Source organism: Uranotaenia lowii, chromosome 3 (genome assembly GCF_029784155.1).
Source record: "Uranotaenia lowii strain MFRU-FL chromosome 3, ASM2978415v1, whole genome shotgun sequence".
Lineage (NCBI taxonomy): Eukaryota > Metazoa > Arthropoda > Insecta > Diptera > Culicidae > Uranotaenia > Uranotaenia lowii.
Genome location: NC_073693.1, coordinates 339,253,710 through 339,278,647, shown reverse-complemented (window position 1 = coordinate 339,278,647; position 24,938 = coordinate 339,253,710). Strand labels below are relative to the sequence as shown.

Below are 24,938 nucleotides of genomic sequence, written 5' to 3'. Positions count from 1 at the left end.
CGGTGTCATATCCCAAGTGTTGCAAAAAAAACAGAAACAAGTCCAGTTATGCAACGACTAACTAGTCGGCGATTTAGCAATTAGTCAGAAACATCAAGTGCTATGAGTTTCCTGACAAAGTTGATAATAATTATATTGAGGTACTGAGAGATTTTACATTTTTACTCATCTAACGATGTAGAGTATAGCGATTCAAACCCCCATTACTAGCTACCATAACTAAGGTGAGAGCATTTTAACATGTTACGAAATTAGCAATATCAGTTGATCAGTTGGTATTGTGTTCTACCTCACTACTCCATAAGCAAGCATTGCACCATCCAGGAAATATCGAATTCTGTAAATGGATGTTTCATATTGAACCATAACAGGTAAGGTGCGACATGCATAATGCGACTCACGTCAGCAACAAGAAATCCTTTTTGTTTCGAATACATCCATAAAGTGAAGTTTTTTTTTTAATTCTCAACGAGTACTCCTGGAATTAAGCGGTAGGTAATTAGCTAAAATAGTCAACTCTAGAGACAGTGTTAAGTCGAAGGGCATTTCAAAATTTTCATGTAGCTAGCATGTCGGATTTCGACTTAACAATGCCCCAAAACGTTGCTGGTGTACCATTCAGCCTGATGGTGGATCCTTGGATGAGTAGTGTTGAGTAAATTTGGTGTACTTTGAGATGTTGTCCGAGTTGATTTGTACTCGTACACTGTACACCAGAAAACGACGCTCGATGTGCTTGTCCAGTTATATCTTGGTTGGGTGCCTACCTTCTATCTCTTGTTAGTAAGGGACGGTAGCTGGGGAGACACAATCAAAACAACTGATACAGCGCCTTGTCTTTTTCCGAATTGACTCCGCCAGCTCGCCTCGATAGTTAGCCGTGTCGTCCAGTACAATGGTCAATCAGCAACGTTCCGAAGGAGTGTTTTCCGTGAACGAGTAGGAGAAAATTATTCCGTCAACACCACCTTTGGTTCACTTAAGAAGCTTTTCGGCAGTATTGTAGAGGAGTTTTAAATGCACTTGGCTGGAATACTGTTTCGGTGAGCAAAAACTTTGTCTTGCACTAGAAGCGAGATGAGCAAAATTTGATTTTGTTGACTTCTAAATATTTACGTTTTGCAGAGTCAAGGTTAAACAAGTAACCGCGAAACAGGTGACGTACATTCGCTAAATTCTTTAGGCATCCTATCGGCAAGCAGATTAAAAATTAAGATAAAATTTATTTAGTTTATTATAGTAGAAAACATTTAGATATATTTCAATCTACTTGGAGGTATTGTTTCACATGCACCTATTGATTTATGACAACACAAAAGTAAAATAACTGTATGTTTTTGCTGCTTGTACCACATATGCAAAACAATTCTGCTTTACCTTTTCTTTATCTCATTGACGGTTTTGGTCGCGCATTTTGACATTTGTTCACGATAAAAGAATAAAGGCCTTTGTCCGTTATAAATAAACCAAGACAGTGCACAGTGGAACAAATGAATTCATTTAAAAATAAACTATTACTCAATTTTGAGTTTTTACAAAGATTAAACTCAAACTATGTAAATGCCTGCGTGCTTTTTTTTCCTCCACAACAGTTGAAAACATGCCAATATCGTACCTCATAGGCAAAGAGAATAATCATTGCTTTTTATTTTAAATGCTAAGAGGGACAACATTTATTAAGTTTTTTATAGGGAAGAAGGGGAATGTGAGGAGTCGATTTATTACAATATAAAAGCTTCAGTTTGGACATTGACATTAACATCCGAACACCCCTCGCCGAATCGGAAGACGTTTATATCTCTTTCCTCTCCTTCTCTCGCGCACTCACTCATTGAACTGACGCTGCTTTCAGGTTCAGTCAGTCTCGTGGTTTTGGTGTCGGTTTTCGACTGGTGACAGCGATAAGTTTTCGGTAGTCTTTATTGTTCGGAATTGTAGGCACCAGGGATTCCCTTATGAGTGTAAAACCGGAATTTCACAATAAACAAGAAAATTTGCAAAATCATCTTGAGTCTGTTTTGATAAGCTGTTTTTAGGTATTTTTCTTTACTGTTTAGAATCTCTTTAGGACTTTTATCAGGTGCAGAGCTGCTAAGTACCCACCGGAAAGCTACAGAAAGTATCAAGTCCCAGGCAATAAATAACTCCAACACTTTGTTGACCTCAATTATTCAACTCGGAAATCGAGGGTTGCAATCAATCCACGAAACAACAAAAAAGAAACTGGTTAAGAAAACGCAAATTTGCGTCCCCTTTTATCCTTGCAGAAAATGTCGATGAAAATTGACTTTCCTCGAATTTTATCCTTCTCTGAAGGAACAAAAGTTCTTAACAAGAATAACAAGAGGAGAGGGAAATCTATCTCGGCAACAAAATTAGCTAAAGATTGAATATCAAGTGGTCGTAAATCAATCGGAGCGAGTTTTGCATTTGTTTTCCCCTTTCGCAAATGAAATTGTACTTCGGTAAAAGGTAAGGAGAAAGGAGAAAATCCCTTGACCACTCGAGGGTTGTCCTTGTTTTGGGTCCGGCCGGCCGAAGAATGGGAACACGTGTCCAGAAGTCCAGAACACGCGGATGGACGGACGTTTCCCACTGTTACTTATGCTTGTGTGTCTATAGAGAAGTAGGTAGCACTCTCTCCTTGTCAATGTCTTTGCCGGGCCAATAAATCCTGATATCTGTTCGGTCCAGTTCGAGTTTCGGTTTGTTCCGTCCGAGGAATCTGCATGTCAAAGCAATTTTCTATGAAATATCGAACGTGTTGTCCGGATTCGAGCGAACCAATTGACAGGGCTGGGAAAATTACTAGGTATTCTTGGGAGACTTTATCGAGAGAAGTCGAAATCTAAATTTAGGAACGGTTCTGGGAGATTCAATGCATTTTGCATGAAGTTCAATTTTACTTCAATAAAGTAATTTCTTTTTTTATTGAGGTAATTATTTTACAACGATAAATTTAAATCTTTTAATTGTTGGTGTTTAGAACTAACGTGTCTTCCCATATGGTCTAGTGGCTAGGATATCTGGCTTTCACCCAGAAGGCCCGGGTTCGATTCCCGGTATGGGAAAGTTTTTTGTTCAAATAATCGACAGTTCGAAGAAACGCCGTAATTTTCAATTATCTGATCGTTTTATTTTAATTTAGGCTTAAGAAAACTACAGATTCTGCTTGTTGGATAGCTCTATTTTTCAAAGCAAAAGCTATGTTCTAATGTTTTAGTACACATCCGCTAAGCAAATGTTTATTCATACCAAACTAAGCAAATGCTTTGAGCTTTTCCTTTAAGTAAATGCCACCGAAGCAATTTCTAAACCTTATTCTTACCACTATATATCTCGTATTCCCTATATCCACGAATTGGAATCTTTCTGTCAGGGACGAAAGTATACACTGAAGACTAATAAGGTATTTCCTGAATCCTAGTCCACACTCAGCAATTTTGCTGTTGCTGAGACTTGTTTATGTTTGCATTTTGAACTAGCCGTACACTCAGAGGAAATCTAATTATAAATTTCATAAGACATATCTTATGAACCGCTTTTTTGCGTCCAAAATAATTTTTCATAAGGTCTTATGAAATTCTTTCAATTTGCATACGAAGTTCTTATGGAAAATATAAGAAGCGGAATTGTGAAAAAATAATGAACACATTCATTCCATCAGTCATTTTTTCATCGTTATACCAAGCACTAATCAGTTGTGGAGCTATTGGTTTTTATCAAAGTTGAACGTGATTTTGTTATTATAATAGGTAAGTTTATTTTTTTTGTGAACGTTCAAATTAAATGTTAACTGAAACACATTTTTTTGTTTACTTTTCAGCATGTTGACCGGCAAAAAAGATAACTTCAATGGACCGGGTGCGGCAGAACGACTGTTGGAACCAGGCGTTGATGTGCAGCTTATGGTGATCATGAAGTAATTGTTAACAAATTACCCAGAGAATAAACTGAACGTTTTTCATTTTTTTTGATATTTTCTCATCAAACGTGAAATTTTGGTTTCCATAAGACCCTCTTATGAAAAGCAACAACCTCTCATTGAAGCAGGTGTTCATCTGAAGAATTCATTCGCTTCATAAGACAATCTTATGAATTTCATAGATTTTTCTTATGGCGCCACTTCATAAGAGGATCTTATGGTAAACATAATAGTATTTTTCTGAGTGTAGAGATGCATGTCTCAAGCAGGGCGGATGTATTATTAAACCAATACACGGAATCGTCCATCTTGTGATAGGCAATCGTAATCGTAGGCATGGTAGGCGAACAATTGGCTGTCAAAAAGCGCTCCGTCTCCACCCCCCACCAATGAGAAACTTTTGGTACCCCTTGCCTACTTTTCCTCAATATACATCCACCCGTAGCTGGAGGCACTCTGGTCTCAAGTCTCCCGACAAGTATTACCGTATTTGTTTATGCCGAGTGTTGCACTGGTGCACCACTAGGTGCTGTCAAACTGTTTGTTTATTCGGACGGTGTTGCACTGGTGTTGCACTGCCATTGGACGGTAGCGCCCCGGAAATTTTGTCTGTGTTGCGAGAGAGCGTGTGAGTGAGTGAGGTAGCAATACACTGGCGACGATTTGTGTTTGTTTTTGTCGGGTACGGTGGAACACTGATCGAGGGGAGAAAACAAATACGGTATATGGGAGACTTTCAGGTACCAAAATGTAAACATAAACAAGCAACCGAAATCGCAGTTCTTGTTGCCGAGTGTGGACGAGGCTTGAGACAGACGTTGATTCGTTTTGTTGATGTTTTTTGTTTTCAAAAATCATAACATCGCAGTTTATTTATATTTTGAACTGTGAAGATTAGATTTGTTCAATGATTCTTCGAAACAAAAATCTTTTTTTTGTTCAAATCTAGAGTTTGTTTTGATTAGGTCGTATAAGCCACCTGACATGTTTCCAGAAAATCACTGTTGAAGTTTTGTAGTCCGTTTTTTATTCTACAATTTTGAATATCACTCAGAGTTGTCTTTAAAAAGCCGTATGCGAAGCGGAAATAGATGAGAATTAAGCTAGTGCACTCGATTCAGGCATAAATTTAGTCTTTCGAGTCAACATGCACTTACGACCTTTGGCATTGTGTGATTGGCTCAAACGTCGTTTTGCATACTGGAAAATTTTATCTCAAAACTTAATTTATACTGTCTCAAACTTCGCTAACTCTTACTAATAGCTTCAAGTACTATTGTTAATCTTAAATTGGCTGAGCATCTGAAGAATGGTGCAGTTTTTAGCATGTGTTTTGGAGGATTTCTCTTTGGACCAAGAACCTCAAAATAGAGCATAATAAAAGCGGACTTACGTTTGAATCCAAGCTGATTTGTCTGGATTCTTACGGATGATATACACTCTACTGAATCTCCGGTTTCTACAAAACGCTTTTAGTTTTTGTAGCAGTCACTGGGGAGGAAACATTATGAAACTGAAAATCAGTCCATTCATAAAATATATGCTATCAAACTTACCTCACGGCAAATTGAAAAAGTTTGTATTAATGTGATGCTCCAATCACTCTTATCTCAACAATTTCAACAGTTTCTGTTAAAATTTATAAACTTAACAAGACTCGCCGAAGCATTTTTGGAGAAAATGCATTATGTCGCAAAAACCAACCCGCCGAACAGTTATTTTGCGACCTTTGTTTTGCACGCCAATGCAGTGCAGTGCAAAAAGTCGAAAAAACCAAAATGCACTTGAAAATGAGAAAGTCATCATACGTCCTAAATTCAAATCAATCTATAAAATTTATTCATTAATGGAATGAAACCAACTTTTTACCCAACATAGAATACATGTTTGTGAATCGTTTGTAGCCATTAACTCAATTTTGTTTACATTGGTTCATACGACGTAATCAAAAATAACTCTAGAAATTAGATTTTCGTTTTCAGTAGAAATTTTACATTTTTCATTAGTTTCAAATGCGATGAATCTATAGGAACTCATCTGGCATTTGATTTTGGCGTGAAACACATTTAGATACTGCGTGGCCACTGAACATGCTTATGATGGTTGTTGTTATTTAGCGGACCAGAAGTTGCCAAAAATTTGTATACAGTGAGAAATCAGCTGTTTGACAAGCTGAGAAATGACTGATTCAAAAGCCTTTGACATGTCAGTATATTATGGCATCGAGTTGTGATCTCTGCATCATTAATTTGAAGTTGGAGACGCGAAGTCCGCAAAATTCGTTATTGTTGGTCGCTTTTCTCAAAAAGCTATGCTGAAATTCGTCATCTTTTCTTTAAACCATAAGTAAGTTTGATCATAAATTTTGCAAGGGAAGAAATGTGACTTTTATAGAATCATACAATTCAAAGTTCCTTTTTTTGATAAAATATAGAAAAGTCAATAAAATGGAAAGACGCTGAAATTTTGCAGAGAAGCTATTCGCGCCCAAAGTGCCAATTTTGATGAAAGAAGAAGTTATTTTGAAACTTTGAATTTTTTTTCATTTTTGTAATTTTTTTCGTTTTTGTCATTTTTTTTTCATTTTTGCCTTTTTTGTCATTTTTGTCATTTTTGTAATTTTTGTAATTTTTGTCATTTTTGTCATTTTTTTCATTTTTCTCAATTTAATCATTTCGGTCATACAGACCCCGTTCGTTTTTTGGCAACATGCCCGAACATTTTGTGTTGCCAAAATCGAATGTTGCCAAAATCAAACGGTTTTTATTCTGAAATTTTGTTCTCTTATTTTAACAAAATAACTCTTTTTATTATCATTAACGTTATTTTAAGTCAACTTCCGACCATTTTTAGAAATTTTAAAGTTTTTTTTCTCATGTTTTTGATGCATTTTGCACTATTTTTGTTTTGTTCATAATCTTAGTTTTTTTTTGTCATTTTTGCTGTTTTTGTCATTCTTCATCATTTTTTAGTTGATTTTGTCATTTTTAGTCTTTTGGTTGTATTAGTTTTTGATTTTTTTTAATTGTACATATTTTTGTAATTTTTTTGAGTACTTTATAAATTTTTTAAAAACTTTTGTTTTTGTTGTTGTATTCTATCACCATTTCTGAACGTAAATACGTTTTTTTTGGTGTTTGTACAAATTATGTTGGTCCTGTTATAGATGAAACTATAAGGTAATGTCGCTTCTAAAAACCGTTAGATTTTGGCACATATGCCAAAATCGGATGTTGCCAAAATCGAATGTTGCCAAAATCGAAGGTTGCCAAAAACGAACGGGGTCTGTATTTGTCATTTTTGTCACTTTTGTAATTTTTGTCATTTTTGTCATTTGTGTCATTTTTGTCATTTTTGTCATTTTTGTAATTTTTGTCATTTTTGTAATTTTTGTCAATTTTGTCAATTTTGTCACTTTTGTCATTTTTGTCATTTTTGTCATTTTTGTCATTTTTGTCATTTTTGTCATTTTTGTCATTTTTGTCATTTTTGTCATTTTTGTCATTTTTGTCATTTTTGTCATTTTTGTCATTTATGACATTTATGACATTTTTGTCATTTTTGTCATTTTTGTCATTTTTGTCATTTTTGTCATTTTTGTCATTTTTGTCATTTTTGTCATTTTTGTCATTTTTGTCATTTTTGTCATTTTTGTCATTTTTGTCATTTTTGTCATTTTTGTCATTTTTGTCATTTTTGTCATTTTTGTCATTTTTGTCATTTTTGTCATTTTTGTCATTTTTGTCATTTTTGTCATTTTTGTCATTTTTGTCATTTTTGTCATTTTTGTCATTTTTGTCATTTTTGTCATTTTTGTCATTTTTGTCATTTTTGTCATTTTTGTCATTTTTGTCATTTTTGTTATTTTTGTCATTTTTGTCATTTTTTTCATTTTTGTCATTTTTGTCATTTTTGTCATTTATGTCATTTATGTCATTTATGTCATTTATGTCATTTTTGTCATTTGTGTCATTTTTGTCATTTTTGTCATTTTTGTAATTTTTGTCATTTTTGTCATTTTTGTCAATTTTGTCACTTTTGTCATTTTTGTCATTTTTGTCATTTTTGTCATTTTTGTCATTTTTGTCATTTTTGTCATTTTTGTCATTTTTGTCATTTTTGTCATTTTTGTCATTTTTGTCATTTTTGTCATTTATGACATTTTTGTAATTTTTGTCATTTTTGTCATTTTTGTCATTTTTGTCATTTTTGTCATTTTTGTCATTTTTGTCATTTTTGTCATTTTTGTCATTTTTGTCATTTTTGTCATTTTTGTCATTTTTGTCATTTTTGTCATTTTTGTCATTTTTGTCATTTTTGTCATTTTTGTCATTTTTGTCATTTTTGTCATTTTTGTCATTTTTGTCATTTTTGTCATTTTTGTCATTTTTGTCATTTTTGTCATTTTTGTCATTTTTGTCATTTTTGTCATTTTTGTCATTTTTGTCATTTTTGTCATTTTTGTCATTTTTGTCATTTTTGTCATTTTTGTCATTTTTTTCATTTTTGTCATTTATGTCATTTTTGTCATTTATGTCATTTATGCCATTTTTGTCATTTATGTCATTTTTGTCAATATTGTCAATTTTGTCATTTTTGTCATTTTCGTCATTTTTGTCATTTTTGTCATTTTGTACAAAATTTAAATAACTTGGAATGACTTATGAAAAAAGCTTTGTCCCCCCACAGTTTTCATTCATGATGTCAGCTTATCCGAGTGGGAGTGAAGGCTGTTAATTTCTCTTTTCGTGTCTATGACGCCATGTATAATTTGACCTCTTATTTACGATCATCTTGATTAGTGATTGCTGGATGTTGCTAGAAAGCTGAATGGATACGTTTTTTGGTTTGATCTTTTCTAAGATATGTTCTATAAAAAAGGAAATTTTAAACAAATTTGTTTTTTTCGTTATTTTATAGATTCTGAAGAATAAAAAATCCCTTTTTTTAAGATAAAAATCATTTCAATTGAGTAACCCTGTTTCACAAAAACGTCAAGAATAGAGGGTACAAAATTCACACTAAAGTACACACAAATACACAGACCTCGTCAGAACTCGTCGAGCTGTTTCGATAGGTACCTGTAAAGGTATGATCCATAAATAATGGTCTCCCAAATCGACCGATAGCTACAACTTTCTGTAAGAAAGGGAAAAAAGCAAAAAAAGGTTTTTTTTTATTTTCCGAGATATTTGAGGTTGGGTTTTTCCGTGGAAAAAAAATTCCTATTTTAAATTCCCGAAGTGGAAGGAAAGCCATGTGTTTTGATATGTCAAATTGCGAAAAGCTTTGATTTATCAGAAAGTTTTTAATTACCAATGCAGTAAATTAGCATTTTGAAAGAACAGCAAAACAGCTAAAAACTTATATAAAATGCCTCAATTCTCATTCGGCTCACCGACTCATTTGATCAAGAATTTTTTTTTTTAAATTCACACTATAACTGGAGCTACAGAATAAAACTGGATAGTGCGCACAGATTTGTTCGATTTGGCAACCCAAAGTGCTCGGGCGTGTTACCAAAATCGAAAGAGACATGTACATTAATAGTCAATGAATTGCAAGTAATTTTTAAACTTTTTATTCCTTTGTTAAAAGTTTAAATTATCTAAATTTCACAACTTAATTTTTATCCTGAACTCTGTTGTGTTGATGAAAATACAATATTTTTCCCCGAGCCAAGTCCCCACAATCAACCATAACTTCATCACTTTGTACTGCCCATTCCTGCTACAATAGGTATGACAAGAATTCCACAAGGGGCTCGTATAATTGCTGGGAAAAAATCATAATCGAGCGAACTCGAAACCATTTTTCACAGCTCCCCACAGCAACAACAATGGCAGAACATAAAATTATAAGAAAACAGTCACTGTCAACTGAACAAATCCGAAACGGAATCGCCAATCAGGTTTACAAGCAGAACATTAACTCCCTGAGCAGTAATCATTCGCCACGCTCTGGGACATTATGATGATGTCCGGATCGCGGGTTCCAAACCTTATTGCTGAACCTGGCCTTCGAAGGTCTCACGTCTTCCCGCAATCGTCTTCCAGTCAGTTGATGACAACAACGACGACGACGCCTCGCAGTTGACGACGAACAGGACAAGCGCACAAGATGAATCTTCACGGGTAGAATTTCCATTTCATCATCATGTCGCGAGCGTCGATTGAAGTCAACTGCATTCACTAAGCTAAGTTTTAAACATAAGTTTTCTATGTGAAATACGAGTTAAAAAAGAAAATAAATTTTACTCATATGATCTGTGGAAAATTACCTTTAAATTGGTGCAAAGTTTCTCACAAATATCGAGCGGGAAGATTGCCAAAACTTGATGTAAAATTTCATTACTTTTGGCTCAAGTGAAGTGAAACAATACTAAGCATCACAACGTGTATAGTGTACGCGCGGCCTGCGGGCCAACAAGCACAGTCAGGATGTCGTTGACCTGCTTGTGTACCTACTGTTGCAAAGCAATCAAAAGGGACAGCAGAAAAGTGATATGTTATGGGACGTGTGGTGTGATTGCCCACTTAGCGTGCTGTGAAGATCTAAATGAAATCGGTTACGATGCCCTGGAATGTAATGAAGGGTTAAAATATTTGTGCGCTAAATGTAGTGGCTATATTACGGGATTCAAAAGTTTGATGGAAACTTGGAAAGAAGAATTCCAAAAACTTAGTGAAAACATGAATGGGTGGAAACAAGAAATAATGACAAAAGTGAATGAAATTGAAGGCAACGTTGAAAGAGTGATGAATGATGGGAAAAACCAAATAGCAAAGGAAGCTTTAAAAATAATTGATAGAAATAAATCAGTTCAACTAAACAGAAATTTAAGTACCCCATCTGGTCCAAGTAGCAATTTGAGGTCGCGAAAAAGATCGCGATTAGACCGGGAAGCAACAGAGGAATGTGACGAAACGTTAGGAGTATACCACGTGACGAATGTCCCTTCGTATTCGGAGGTTTTAAAACGAAAGGCAGTTAATAAGACCCCAACTAAAAGAAAAGAGCAAGTCGTTATTGTTAAACCGAAGCAAATTGAACAAACTTCAAGGGTTACTAAACAAGCCTTGAAAGAAAAAGTTGACCGTTCTTCTATCAAAGTTCAAACGGTAAAGGAAGGAAATAATGGCACAGTGATTATTGGAATAAATGATCCAAACAATTTGGATTCGGTTGTGTCGATCGTGAAATCGAGTATGGGCGATAATTATGATGTGGCATTATCGAAACCAATGAAACCGCGGTTGAAAATAGTTGGTTTATCGGAAAAAATAGAGGCAGAAGAATTAAAAAGCAGTTTGTCTGATCAAAATGATGACCTGAAAATTGAAGAATTAAAATTGGTAGCATTTTATGAAAACAAATATAAGGAGTACACTTCATACACAGTTATCGTTGAAGTTGATTTGGTATCACACGATATGATGTTGGAAATGGGTCGTGTCAATGTTGGATGGGAGCGATGCAGGGTTTTCGAGAGCATCAATGTTATGCGCTGTTATAAATGTTGTGGATATGGTCACAAAAGCGCGGATTGTAAGAGTAGTGAAACTTGTATCAAATGTGCGGGCTCTCACGCTAATTCTGATTGTCAGTCGGAGACTAGTCGATGTGCAAACTGTTTGCGAATGAACACAGAACGGAAAACGAAACTTGATACGAATCATTTTGCATCCAGCAATGAATGTCCGGTATATAAGAGACTGGTTGAAAGAAAACGACAAACCATTGATTACTCTCTTTAGCAATCAAAATCCTCGGTGCTATTTTTGAACTGTGGCGGGTTGTCAAAAAATTTCGACGAAATAAGCCTAATGGTGTACTTTTTGAAACCGAAACTTGTTATGCTAACAGAGACGCATGTGACGAAGAGTACAGGAGATGACCATTTCCGGATCCCTCAATTCCGAACAGTTAGCTGCTTTTCGGATTCAAGGCATACTGGTGGTGTTATGATGCTTATCCACTCTAGTATCAAATTTAAAGTGCTCCAAAACTGCCAAGAATCACGAAATTGGTTTCTTGGAATCGAAATATTCAGTGGAATCAAGCCTGGTCGTTATGGAGTCTTATATCATTCTCCAAATGATAGTGATTCTGCGTTCCTTCAAGTTCTAGAAGAAAAGTGGCTCGAAGACTTTGTTGACTCCACAAAAAACAACGTAGTTGCAGGAGATTTCAACATAAATTGGAAAGATTCAAGGGACTCTCACAACTTGAAACTGATAACAGATTCGTTTGCTCTTGATCAAAAAGTTGAACAATTTACACGCATTACACGTACTAGTCAAACACAAATAGACTTAATATTCTCCAACTGTGATATTGCTGTCAGTGCCGTCCATGATTTTAAAATTTCTGACCATGAAACTTTGTGTTTAACAATGTTGGAAGATGAAGTCGAAGAACAATTTGTCAAGATTAAGTGCTGGAAAAACTATAGCCGAAAAAACTTGTTGAATCTATTTAACCAGAAAATGAGTGAAATCAATGACTTAAATGACGTCCACCAAAAAGCTGACTGTCTTGTGAATTCATTGAAAGAATGTTTGAATAAGCTTGTGTTTGTCAAACAGGTGAAATTGAAAGAGTCGTCAAAATGGTTTGATGTGGAATTAGTTGAAATGAAGCGGCGAAGAGATCAGGCATACAAACGGTTTCTAGCTTTCAATTCTGAATATACTTGGATGAAATATAAAGCATTGAGAAATAAGTATTCTGGTGGTTTGAGAACGAAAAAACGTAACTTCGTACAACGCCAAATCGATGAGAATAAAAATAATACCAAAGTCCTCTGGAAAATATTAAAACGCATGATAAAGCCCAGCACTTCTGCTTCCCGGTCTATATCATTTGGCGAAACAGAAATTCTTTGTGAGTCGGAAATTGCCAATAAGTTCAATGACTACTTTGTGGCCAGTGTCGAAGAAATTAGCAGCGGTATAAAAAATGAACCAGAACCCTCCGAGTTAGCAGGGAATTACACTACATCGAAAATGAGTCACTTTTCTCAAATAACCTTGGAAGATTTGAGAAAAGTTGTATGGTCTTTGGGATCATCATCTGGGGCTGACGAAATAACTTCCAGGATTCTGAAGGATTCCTTTGGGGCGATTGGAAAAAGTCTATTGGCGATCATAAACGAATCATTGCAGCTGGGTGTGATTCCCAATTCATGGAAGGAGTCAATTGTGGTTCCTATTGAAAAAAATCCTGGAACCTGTAAGGCAGATGAATTTCGCCCTATAAACATGTTGCCATTGTATGAGAAAGTTATTGAGCTGATTGTAAAAGAGCAATTGCTTGCGTATATAACGGTCAACCAACTACTAATAAAGGAGCAAAGCGGTTATAGGAAAAACCATTCATGCGAAACTGCGCTCAATCTAATTCTGGTAAAATGGAAACAGATGATAGATACAAAACAAAAAGTTATCGCGGTGTTCTTGGATCTAAAACGAGCATTCGAAACCATTTCCCGATCGCAGTTAATTGCAACGTTGGAAAAGTACGGTCTATGTGGTCCTGTTTTACAATGGTTTAAGTCGTATCTATGTTCTCGATGCCAAAGAACAAAATTCGGATCTGTGATATCAAGTGCCAAAGAAACCAAAGTGGGCGTGCCTCAAGGTAGTGTGTTAGGTCCGATTCTGTTTATTTTATACATTAACGACTTGAAGAGAATGCTCAAATACTGTGATATAAATCTTTTTGCTGATGACACTGTGATATTTATAAACTGTGATGATGATGATAGTGCTGCTACATATAAACTGAACTGTGATCTTTTAAGTTTAAGTAAGTGGTTGAACTTCAAAAGACTTAAGTTAAATGTGTCAAAGACTAAATGTATGGTTGTGTCCAACAGAAATGTCAACTGTGATTCGTTCAATGTCCAGATTGATGGCACTCGCCTAGAAATGGTTGCTGAAATAAAGTACCTGGGTGTTATATTAGACAACAAAATCAATTTTGGTAAACACATCGACTATACCGTTAAAAAAATCGCTCAAAAATATGGAATCCTCTGCCGCCTGCGAAAAGACCTGTCGCAATGGAGCTTGATATACTTGTACAAAGCCTTGATATCACCGCATTTTGAGTTTTGTCCATCAATTATATGTTTCGCCAATGAAAAACAAATGATCAGACTGCAAAAACTGCAAAATAAAGTTATGAGATTGATTCTGCGCTGTAATAAAAGAACTCCTGTCCGCATCATGTTAGATACATTACAATGGCTATCTGTTCGACAACGTGTCACATTCCTCACAATGCTCCTTATATTCAAAATAACCAAAGGCATCGCTCCCGAATATCTCCAACAATGGATAATAAGAGGCACGGATCTGCATCGCTATGAAACCCGTTTTTCGAATGAAATAAGATCAGCCTCATTCCTCCTGGCTTCGTCACAAAACTCTCTGTTCTACCGTGGTGTGAAAATGTTCAATAGTTTACCGAGTGAAATTAAAAATGAACAAGTCCTAGCTAGATTTAAGAATAAGTGTTTGACGTTTGTGAAAACTAGAATAAGTTTATAAGTACGTGTTTTAAATGTGTGTAATTCAGTTACCTGGTGATGATGATCAACTGAACATACGTCTCTGGGCCGCATATGACACCTTTACAAAAGCAACGCGATTTGGGGCGCGGTAAAACCCTTTCTTGGACTCATATGTGTGTGGGCGGGACTTTTCCCAAAATAACCCTTATCCCAGATGGTCCCTGTTCAAAAGTTGAAACAAAGACAGTAGTAGCACGAACAGTAAAAAAATCAAGATGGACGTACATGGGTAGTTAAAAGTGAATAAAGTGATGGAAAATAACTGACATATGGCTAAAGACTGTAAAATATCTAATAAGATAACTAGCCCAAATCCCATGTACGGGGGAGTGGAGGTGGGCCATCATCATCATCATCATCCGCGAGCCGATCTTTCGGCCTGGCCTGGGGATTGTGTCGTTGACTGCGTGGTAATTTGTTTGGTCGACCTCGCCTTCAGATTGCGATTCTGGTGTCCCCTCCGTCGATGGGCCAAAAGTAGCGTAGATCACCGCTTACAGAAGGTAACAACTACCCGTGAAGAGCGAAATGGACGGGACCTGTGCTGTGGTTCAAACCGAGAACTTGATGACCATGTCCAATAGTGATCCCTCTCGCGGTAACCTCGTCGTCGTCATCGTTGTCGTTGTCGTTGTCGTACATAATTCCTCCATCATGTCCCCTATTGCGAAATAGGATCTTGGGAACGACACTGATAGGAAGAACCGATCCGCGACGGATGGACGTAGTCCTCATCATCGACCGGACGAACGGGATGAGATCAGAGCCGAACTCAGGTTAACGAAACTCGTGGTGATCAATTATCTCGTTGAGAACTGAATACTCCAATATTTTTTCATTATTTAAAACGATAAAAGAAATTAGATATTTTAGTACGTTTCGTGAATCATATTTACTGGGCAGCTTAAATATTTGGTGGAGGAAATCTTTTAAACGGAGAAATATCTATATATATAAAAATGAATTTCTGTCTGTCTGTCTGTCTGTCTGTCTGTCTGTTCCCTATAGACTCAGAAACTACTGAACCGATTTACGTGAAACTTGGCAAGTGGGGGTATTGGAGGCCGGGGAAGGTTCCTATTATGGTTTGGGACCCCTCCCCCTAACAGGAAGGGAGGGAGGGGCCTCCCAAACAAAAGACTATTTTTTGCATAACTCGAGAACCAATCAAGCAAATGGTATCAAACTTGGCATGGGGTGGTATTTGGGAACGGGGAATATTTTTATAAATATAAGGTACCCCTCCGTCCTCTCAGTGTGGTGATAGGAAAGGGGGAGGGGGGCTACCTTACAAATTTTTCATATAACTTGAACACTAATCAAGATATTGAAACCAAATTTGGCATGGGAAGGTAATTTGATACGAAAAATATTTCAATGATTATTTGAGACCCCTCCCTCTTTCCAGTTGAAAGGGGGAGGGGCCTTTTTCATAATCTTTTACATAACTCAAAAACCAATAAAGCAAATGGAACCAAATTTGGCATGGGAAGGAATTTGGGTACGAAAAATATTTCTATGATTATTTGAGACACCTTCCTCTTTCCAATAGGGAGATATAAAGAGGGAGGGGCCCTCTTTTTAATTTTTTACATAACTCAAAAACTAATCAAGCAAATGGAATCAAATTTGGCATGGGTGGATATTTGGGAACGTGACATGTTCTAATGATTGTTTGAAAGTTTGAGACCCCTTCCTTCTTCCAGCGGGGAGAAGGGAAAGAGGGAGGGAAGTTTCATACAATTTTTATTGCATAACTCAAGAACTATAACAGCAAACGGAACAAAATTTGTCATGGAACGATATTTGGGTACGAGAAATGCTTCTATGAATATTTGGTATCCCTCACTCCTTCAAAAAGGTTGATGAAAAGGGGGAGAAGAAATCTCCCTTACAATTTCCAGTATACTGGAGAGCTAATCGAGCAAATTTAACCATATTTGGCATGTGAGGTTATTTAGATATGAGAAATGTTTCTATTATAAAATTGACGCCCCACCTTTTTTCAGCGGAAAGATATCAAGGGAGAAAGGGGGGCTTCCATACATTTTTTTGCATAACTTGAGAATGGATAGAGCAAATGAAATAAAATATTGCATCAAAAAGTATTTTAGTACAAAAAATACTTTTATGAATATTAAGTTCTCACCCCTCCATCAATGGGGAGAACGGAAGGGGGGATGGTACTTCCTTTCAAGTGTATGCATAACTCAAGAATTAACAACGCAAATAAAACCAAATTTGGCATTCGATGGTATTTCAATAAAACTCATGTTGGTATGATTCTATAATTACCTGCACACCATCCTCCTTTCAGTGAGTAGGTACATAGGAGGAAGGAGGTGAGCCCAATACAATTTTGTTAGAATAAGTTCTCAATTTATGTTAACGAAGCCAGCAAATGGAAACAAATATGGCATGGAAAGGTACTTGGTTACGAGATATGTTTCTACGATTGTTATAGACCCTTACGCTTTACAGTGTAGAGAGGAGAAGAAAGGAGGGGGTTCCATATAAATTTTGTTGTAAAGCTTAAAAACTTAAATGGAACAATATTTGATACAAGAAGATTTTTGGGAACCAAAAAAATGGGTATGATTATTAAAGATCACGATTCATTCAGCAGGGGGTGAGGGAGGGGAGGACCGTGGGAGGGGAGGACCGGGGGAGGGGAGGACCGGGGGAGGGGCTCTCTTATCAGTTTTTTAGCATAAATCCAGAACATTTCAAGCAAAAACAACTATATTTTATAAGTTGGATTGTTTGCGTACGATTAATTTGAGATCCTTCTTTTTAGGGCGAAGCTTAAAGAAACAGATTGAAATTATCAGATCTTTAACACAAATTTATAGATTAACATTCAAGAATATTAGTTTAAGTTATTTTTGTGTTGCAATTCGAAACTCCAGCTGCAGTTCTCATATTATAGCGGTTGATTATGAATTATATTATTATTTAATTTAAAATAATGCCATCAAAAAAATAAAAATTTGAATAAATTCTGAAAATATCATTCGATTTTGAAAGGTGTAGCAAAGCACACCGGGTCAGCTAGTATACGATAAATTCGACGAAAATACGCATCAAATCAGCCATAAGCATGTTATCATGGTTGATTTAGTGTAACGGTAATGGGATCAATCATCCAACAGAATGCAAAGCTGGGAAATCTTGCAATGTAGAACTGAACCGAAAAATTGCACCGTTCATCACAATTTTTTTAACTTGTTTTTTTTTGTGCACTTGCATTGCAAAAAAGATGGAAAATTAGGACACAGTATTATGGGAGAGTGGGGAATCATGGGCCACTTTTTTTCGTTGTTCTATAACTTCTTTATTATAAAAGATAAAATGAAAATAAAAAATGGTATGGTTTTCTACATTTTCAAGGTATCATAAGGTATTTTTTTAAATTTTTTAATGAGTTATTTTCCCCAAACTCTGACTGTTTGAAAAAAAGCAATATTTTTTGGATTTTGAAAAATGGTGGGGAATCGTGGGTCACCAAATCCAAATTGACCAAATAACATGCAAAGTTTATGAGTTGACCCAAAACTGGGTCAACATAGATTCCAAAACCTGGCTCGCGAACGTTTTGGCAAAATTTCTTATATAGGATGGACAAAATATTTTTCATAACTCTTCATTTGGCATAAGAAAACTTTGCAGATAGGTGAAACATATTTTAAGTTCTGAAAGTGTATAAAAACAAAAAAAATATAGGTGATTCAAGATGTGTGGCCCACGATTCCCCACAAGCTATGATTTGCAAATTGGTTGCGTTTGTGTGACTTATTGATGTTTCATCAAAAATTTCCTTTCCACGTGAAAGATCATGACAAAACTAAGATCATAAGCGTATGAGCATATTTTTGTTATGCACTTTAGTTTCCCCATCGATTAGCGGGTGTTTTTTTAGTTATGTAAGTAAATTTTTCTAAGTTTTTTTAGCTTGATAAATAAAAGATAGTAAAAGAAGTAAGAACATTTATTGTTTTGAAAAATCATAAATGGACAAAAAAGGAATTTAAAAAATGACAGGAGTTGAAAATTGCAAGCCATTTTGAGGAAAAAGCGAGACGGCGGGTCATTTTCCAAAAAAGCAGAATATGTCCCGCTTATGCAAGACGGATGGCAACCCTAGTTTAGTGTATTTGACATATACAAAACATAATTAATATAGGGGAGAGTGGGGTATCGTGGGCCATGGGGAAACGTGGGTCACTTTTAATATCTCAGATGTGTGTTGAGATAAAAATCTCAAACCAACTGTCATCGTCGTCGCTTTGCGTGAGCATATATTCCTATATGTTGTTGACTGAAATACGCATCATATGCTTCTTTTATTCATCAAGCTAAAAAAAGTTAGAAAAATTTAATTGCATAATTAAAAAAACATCCGCTAATTTCATCGATGGGGAACCTAAAGTGCATAACAAAAATATGCTCATACGCTTATGATCTTAGTTTTGTCATGATCTTTCACGTGGAAAAGGAATTTTTGATGAAACATCAATAAGTCACACAAACGCATCCAATTTGCAAATCATCACAGATAAAAAAATGTAACCTTACAATACAAGTGATTTTACATTTCTGCATCGTCGCTTGACAATTTTCGAAAAAGAGTATAGCAGCTCAACCATTTCTATGAAAATTACATGTCAAAGCACGCTTATTCCAGCGCCGGTGTCAGTTTGTCAGTTTTGTTTTGTTTTCATTCCTGTTCGTTTCCCGTCCCGTGCTGCGTCGGCAAAAGATGTTAGTTTTTTTTTCAATCAAACCGTGGTTGCTGATTAAAGGTAAATCAATTTAAAAAATAACTGTGATTGACTTGATAATTTCATACTAATTGCTGTTCTTTACAGGAAATATTGATGCTGAATCCCCAAAACCCAAAGTCCCAACCGTGCGACAATTTTCTGCTGTTTTATCGAACCAGCCGTCGAGCCGCCGTCGTCGGCGGAATCGGAAACGAAGATCAGTTGTTGTTAATCAATCAGCAAGTGTGATTTAAACGTGAAATAAATTTTTTCCTGCATAAAAACGGTGATTTTTTTTGATTTTGCGATACCACTCCCTGTCCAATAAGATTCGTGAGGTGTGCTAAATAATGTAAATGTACAGTAAACAACAGCATTAAATGCTATCGGGAATTTACATGAAACGTGCAGTATTATCACTTGCAAATAGCCGATTCCTTTCTACCCATGCAGTTGCATGTAAATCTACGTGGATTTTTCTAAGTGTGTAGCTTGTGGGGAAACGTGGGCCACACATCTTGAATCACCTATATTTTTATGTTTTTATACACATTCAGAACTTAAAATACGTTTTTCTAATCTGTAAAGTTTTCTTATGCCAAATGAAGAGTTATGAAAAATATTTTGTCCATCCTATATAAGAAATTTTGCCAAAACGTCCGCGAGCCAGGTTTTGGAATCTATGCGATCATACACAGCTCTCTTTTTTATTTCATCATCTGAAATTGCTTTAAAATAACGAAATGAATTAGGAAATCACAGTTTTGGGTCAACTCATAAACTTTGCATGTTATTTGGTCAATTTGGATTTGGTGGCCCACGATTCCCCACCATTTTTCAAAATTCAAAAAATATTGCTTTTTTTCAAACAGTCAGAATTTGGGAAAAATAACTTATTAAAATTTTCAAAAAAATACCTTATGATACCTTGAAAATGTAGAAAACCATGCCATTTTTTATTTTCATTTTATCTTTTATAATAAAGAAGTTATGGAACAACGAAAAAAAGTGGCCCATAATTCCCCACTCTCCCATATGTATTTCTCCATACAATATACTTTCAAGTTCAAATTATAAGCGCATCAAATAGGTATTAGTCTTAATATTGCAATTTTACTGATGAAAATAATTCAAAATTTTTAACTTAGTTAACTTGGTGATTACTTGAACATTTGATAAAAGTTCAGGTTTCCTCAAGAGTATAATGGTAAATAACGATATCTGCACGAAACTGAATATTTAAAATCTCTGGAGTAAGGAAAAAAAAAAACTTCAATAGATCGAAAGATCGGATCGAAAATAAACCGATTTGATCGATTTTTTCAAAGCTAAAAAATGGATCCGAAAAATCGGAAATTTGAGTTAAAAAAAATCGATCTCACAAAGATCGATGTAAAATCGACCAATCCTACTAACAACTACAACACTCGTGTTTGGAAAAAGTGGTAGAAATTTTGATAATTGTAGCACATTTCAAAAATTTTACCATGCAGAAATTTTCTCAAGATCTTTGGGCGTTGAATTTTTTTTACAACACTGTTTCTATTTCTCCGTACGTGATAGAAATCGAGCTAGTTTTGCATCACAGCATGCGAAAATAGAACACGTGTTGTAAAAAAATTTGACGGTCGCAGATCTTGAAAACGTTTTTACACGGTAAAGTTTTCAAAATGTGCTACAAGTGTCAAAATTTCTACCACTTTTTTCCAACACGAGTGAATTTGCTCTTAGATTCAAAATATGCACAAGAAGATACATTTTCATTTTATTCACTGAAATTTCATTTCGTCCAAAGTTTTACGACTTTTACGAATCTCGCACTCACTAAAACCTTCACATTCGCATAAACAATGATGAGATAAAAATTGAAAAGGGAGTATAAGAAAAAAGAACCAAAATCAGAATGAGATTTAGGATATTTGATATCCGCATTTCATTACGTCTTGTTACCATTTAATTACAACTAACAGCTTTCAGTAAAGAGTTTTCCAGCATTCGTTAGCCGATTTCCTTTGTCATTTTCTTGATCAATTTTCAAATCTGTTCTTCTGAAAAATATAATGCATTCTGAGTTCTGTTCGTTTCATTTCATATAGATACAGATCGGTCAACATTCAATATTGAACTCTTTGGTTTGCATTCCCCAGTAAATTTCGTTCAAAACGACAAGGTTCATGCCGTTTTCAAAAGTAATTCGTGATTTGAAAAACTGTCATCGATTGTCTATGTGTGCGTTAGTGCGAAAATTCCACTGCCTGGAAACCGTTTGCACAGGAGTCTAAATGGGTGCAATTTCTACAGTAAGGATCTTTTGTTTTGTATAATATTGTTTTTTTTCTGGAAATTCGCACTCTACTACTAAGTTTCATTTTGGATAAAGATCTTATAACAAATATTCCTAGATGTGAGCGATTCTGCTCGCGAACTTCAACGGTCCTCAAAAAAACCTCTGTTGCTAATTGGTTTGCCTTACGTCGTCTAAAGATTTTATTTCCTCGTACAATTTGTCATTTTATGTCATAGGTTACAGTTTTTGTCGAATGTTTAGAACATTAGCGGCTATTTTTTTTTTATCTGTTGGTTGTTATTTCTATCAGGGATGGTCACATCACGACTCTCGTCGACGGATAATAATCGGCCAGCGGCTGCGACGGGTGAAGGAATTCAATGACAAACAGGTTAAAGTTTTGATTGATTATAACGTCTCTTTCGACGAGCAGTCCCTGGCTTAGATGATTTCCTTAACAACTTTATGTCTATTTTGTAGAACTTTTTTCCCCCTTATTTTGATCCTCAATTCAGGTTCATGGTGTTCGATCGGAGAATATTGTCAGGGCACGATTTGTGTGTAGTTTTTTTTCTCGGTTTTGTTTCTTCTGTATCTAGTATGGCTGATGATGATCGCCCGGGGTAAAATTTATCCCGAACATGGCGGGCTGTCAAAGGCCATCGCATCAGTCTGGTAATAGATGATGAGACAAATCAACACACATAGATAGCTGTCGAATTAGCTGACGGTTCTGTGGCTGACGCGATTAGTAGGAGAAGTTTTGTCATTTGCTGTATCTTTACCTTCGATGATGCGCCGAGACATCCAGGAACCGGCTCGATCGAGGAAGCATGTACCTACCAGATTTTTTGTCGATTAAAAGGTGCCGGTTAACAAGTGGAAACAAATTGGATGAGATCATCTTATCGCCGATGAAGATGGATTTGAAACGACCTCCGGGGGGAATATTTTGGGAATACGTTGATCGTCTAAAGAGGTAGAAAAAGACATTATTGCTAACCATTTGTCTATATTCGATCGTGTCAAGATCGAAGGGGTCAACCGACAAGTACACGTGGCCTTGAACGGTAATGAGCTTGGACCCGCGCGGTATTGGAATATTGCAATCAACTCCCTGTTTGCCTCCTAACAAATAAGCAATCTCAAACCCCTGTCTGATCGATCGATGGCCGGTCTAACTTGTCCGATGGTTGCCGTCTGAGTCAAGGTCTGGCTTAGCAATCGCGAGCAGCTGGGTATCGCACCGAAACTCCCGCCCCTAAACTGCCCTTGAAGTTTCATCTCTCACTGTCTCTTCGGTTCTGCGTAAATTCGACCTTTCCAGCGACCTCCGCCAAGAGTTCCGAACTCGAACACCCGCCTCTTCCTTGCATCCCAGAACCGACTAATTCGATTTTCCCTTTTCTCATTATTTTCATTCTCCCTATAACAAGTGGTATTTACTGGTGGATTTCAGCAATTACCTTGCCCGTGTTTTGCCGCTCTCTGATCGTCTCCAGGATCCATTTTGCAATGCACAACGAAGAAATCAATCGAATATCCAGGCCCCGGGCCCCTTGCTAGGAGGGACACACACAACCGGTAACAAGTCAAGTCGACATAAGGTACACTGTTCTGTGCTGTGCAGTAAGAAGTGCTGCAATCACATCCGGTTCAGTAGAGTCGCTGGGCAGATGAAGATCACTTCCACAGCCTTCTCACATCCACCAACTTCTGAACCCTTTGCAAATCTTGAGCTGAGTTGATCGAGACTCCGAGAGTCCGAGAAAATGTGCAGCAAAAGACAAGGTGACAGACACGTTGTTTGTTACACGTTTTGGTTCAATCAGGTTCGGATTCAAGGGCACACCAAAATTGAGAAAAAAAATCTAAAATTTAATACAGATTAAAACACATCCCAATGACCAAAATGACAGAAATGACAAAAATGACAAAAATGGCAAAAATGACAAAAACGACAAAAATGACCAAAAATGATAAAAATGACAAAAATGACAAAAATGACAAAAATGACAAAAATGACAAAAATGACAAAAATGACAAAAATGACAAAAATGACAAAAATGACAAAAATGACAAAAATGACAAAAATGACAAAAATGACAAAAATGACAAAAATGACAAAAATGACAAAAATGACAAAAATGACAAAAATGACAGAAATGACAAAAATGACAAAATGGCAAAAATGACAAAAATGACAAAAATGACAAAAATGACAAAAATGACAAAAATGACAAAAATGACAAAAATGACAAAAATGACAAAAATGACAAAAATGACAAAAATGACAAAAATGACAAAAATGACAAAAATGACAAAAATGACAAAAATGACAAAAATGACAAAAATGACAAAAATGACAAAAATTACAAAAATGACAAAAATGACAAAAATGACAAAAATGACAAAAATGGCAAAAATGACAAAAATGACAAAAATGACAAAAATGACAAATATGACAAAAATGACAAAAATGACAAAAATGACAAAAATGACAAATATGACAAATATGACATAAATGACAAAAATGACAAAAATGACAAAAATGACAAAAATGACAAAAATGACAAAAATGACAAAAATGACAAAAATGACAAAAATGACAAAAATGACAAAAATGACAAAATTGATCAAATGATAAAATTGATAAAAGTATCAAAATTTCTTATGAAACCTTAAAACAAAATATCACTTCATATTATTTTAATGGATTTGACAAAACATACTGAAATCAATATTGAAAATTTGAGCAACACAATAAAGTGAGATTAATTATTCTGCTATCATCAACATGCAAGGTAGATGCTTTTATAATGATGTCAACATTGATTCAAGTTAAATCTGGTTTATGATTGATTTCTGTATTAAGAAGTCTAATAATTAAACAGTTTCAAATTAGTAATCTAAACAGAGATGCAAATAATCGGATCCTCTACCTTCAGCCAACTTGCCAAACAAAAAATCATCGACGGCCGAGAGTGTCATCGGTGTTTATTTCTAGACGGCAGCATTGTTGCTGCCGTTGGTAGAATCTTCCCTAGGGTCGAGTTCTGTTGCCGCTTGGTTATCGCTTTTTATGAGCACCGGCTTGTTTTACACTTTCTGCCGGGGGATTCTGCCAACAACAACAGCAGGCATCGTTTGCGGTTCGGTCGGTCGGTTTATTTTTTTTTCTCTCTTCGCTCCCCTCCACCTATGGACGGTTTATTTTTAGCAGCAGCAGCAGGTACGGTCGGTTGAAAATAGCCGGATGAGTACAGGTCGATAGAACTTGGTCGCTACTGGGCGCCGATAACTCATGTACTGCCGAAATAGCTCAGTTGGGAGAGCGTTAGACTGAAGATCTAAAGGTCCCCGGTTCAATCCCGGGTTTCGGCA

General features: G+C 35.9%; 2 non-coding genes across 2 annotated transcripts; both read left to right on the top strand.

The window, feature by feature from the left end:
• The first annotated feature begins 2,999 nt into the window (after window positions 1-2,999).
• Window positions 3,000-3,071, top strand: Trnae-uuc (transfer RNA glutamic acid (anticodon UUC)). The gene has a single exon. It is a non-coding gene; the product is annotated as a tRNA-Glu (tRNA).
• A 21,794-nt stretch (window positions 3,072-24,865) lies between these two features.
• Trnaf-gaa (transfer RNA phenylalanine (anticodon GAA)) lies at window positions 24,866-24,938 on the top strand. Its single transcript has one exon. It is a non-coding gene; the product is annotated as a tRNA-Phe (tRNA).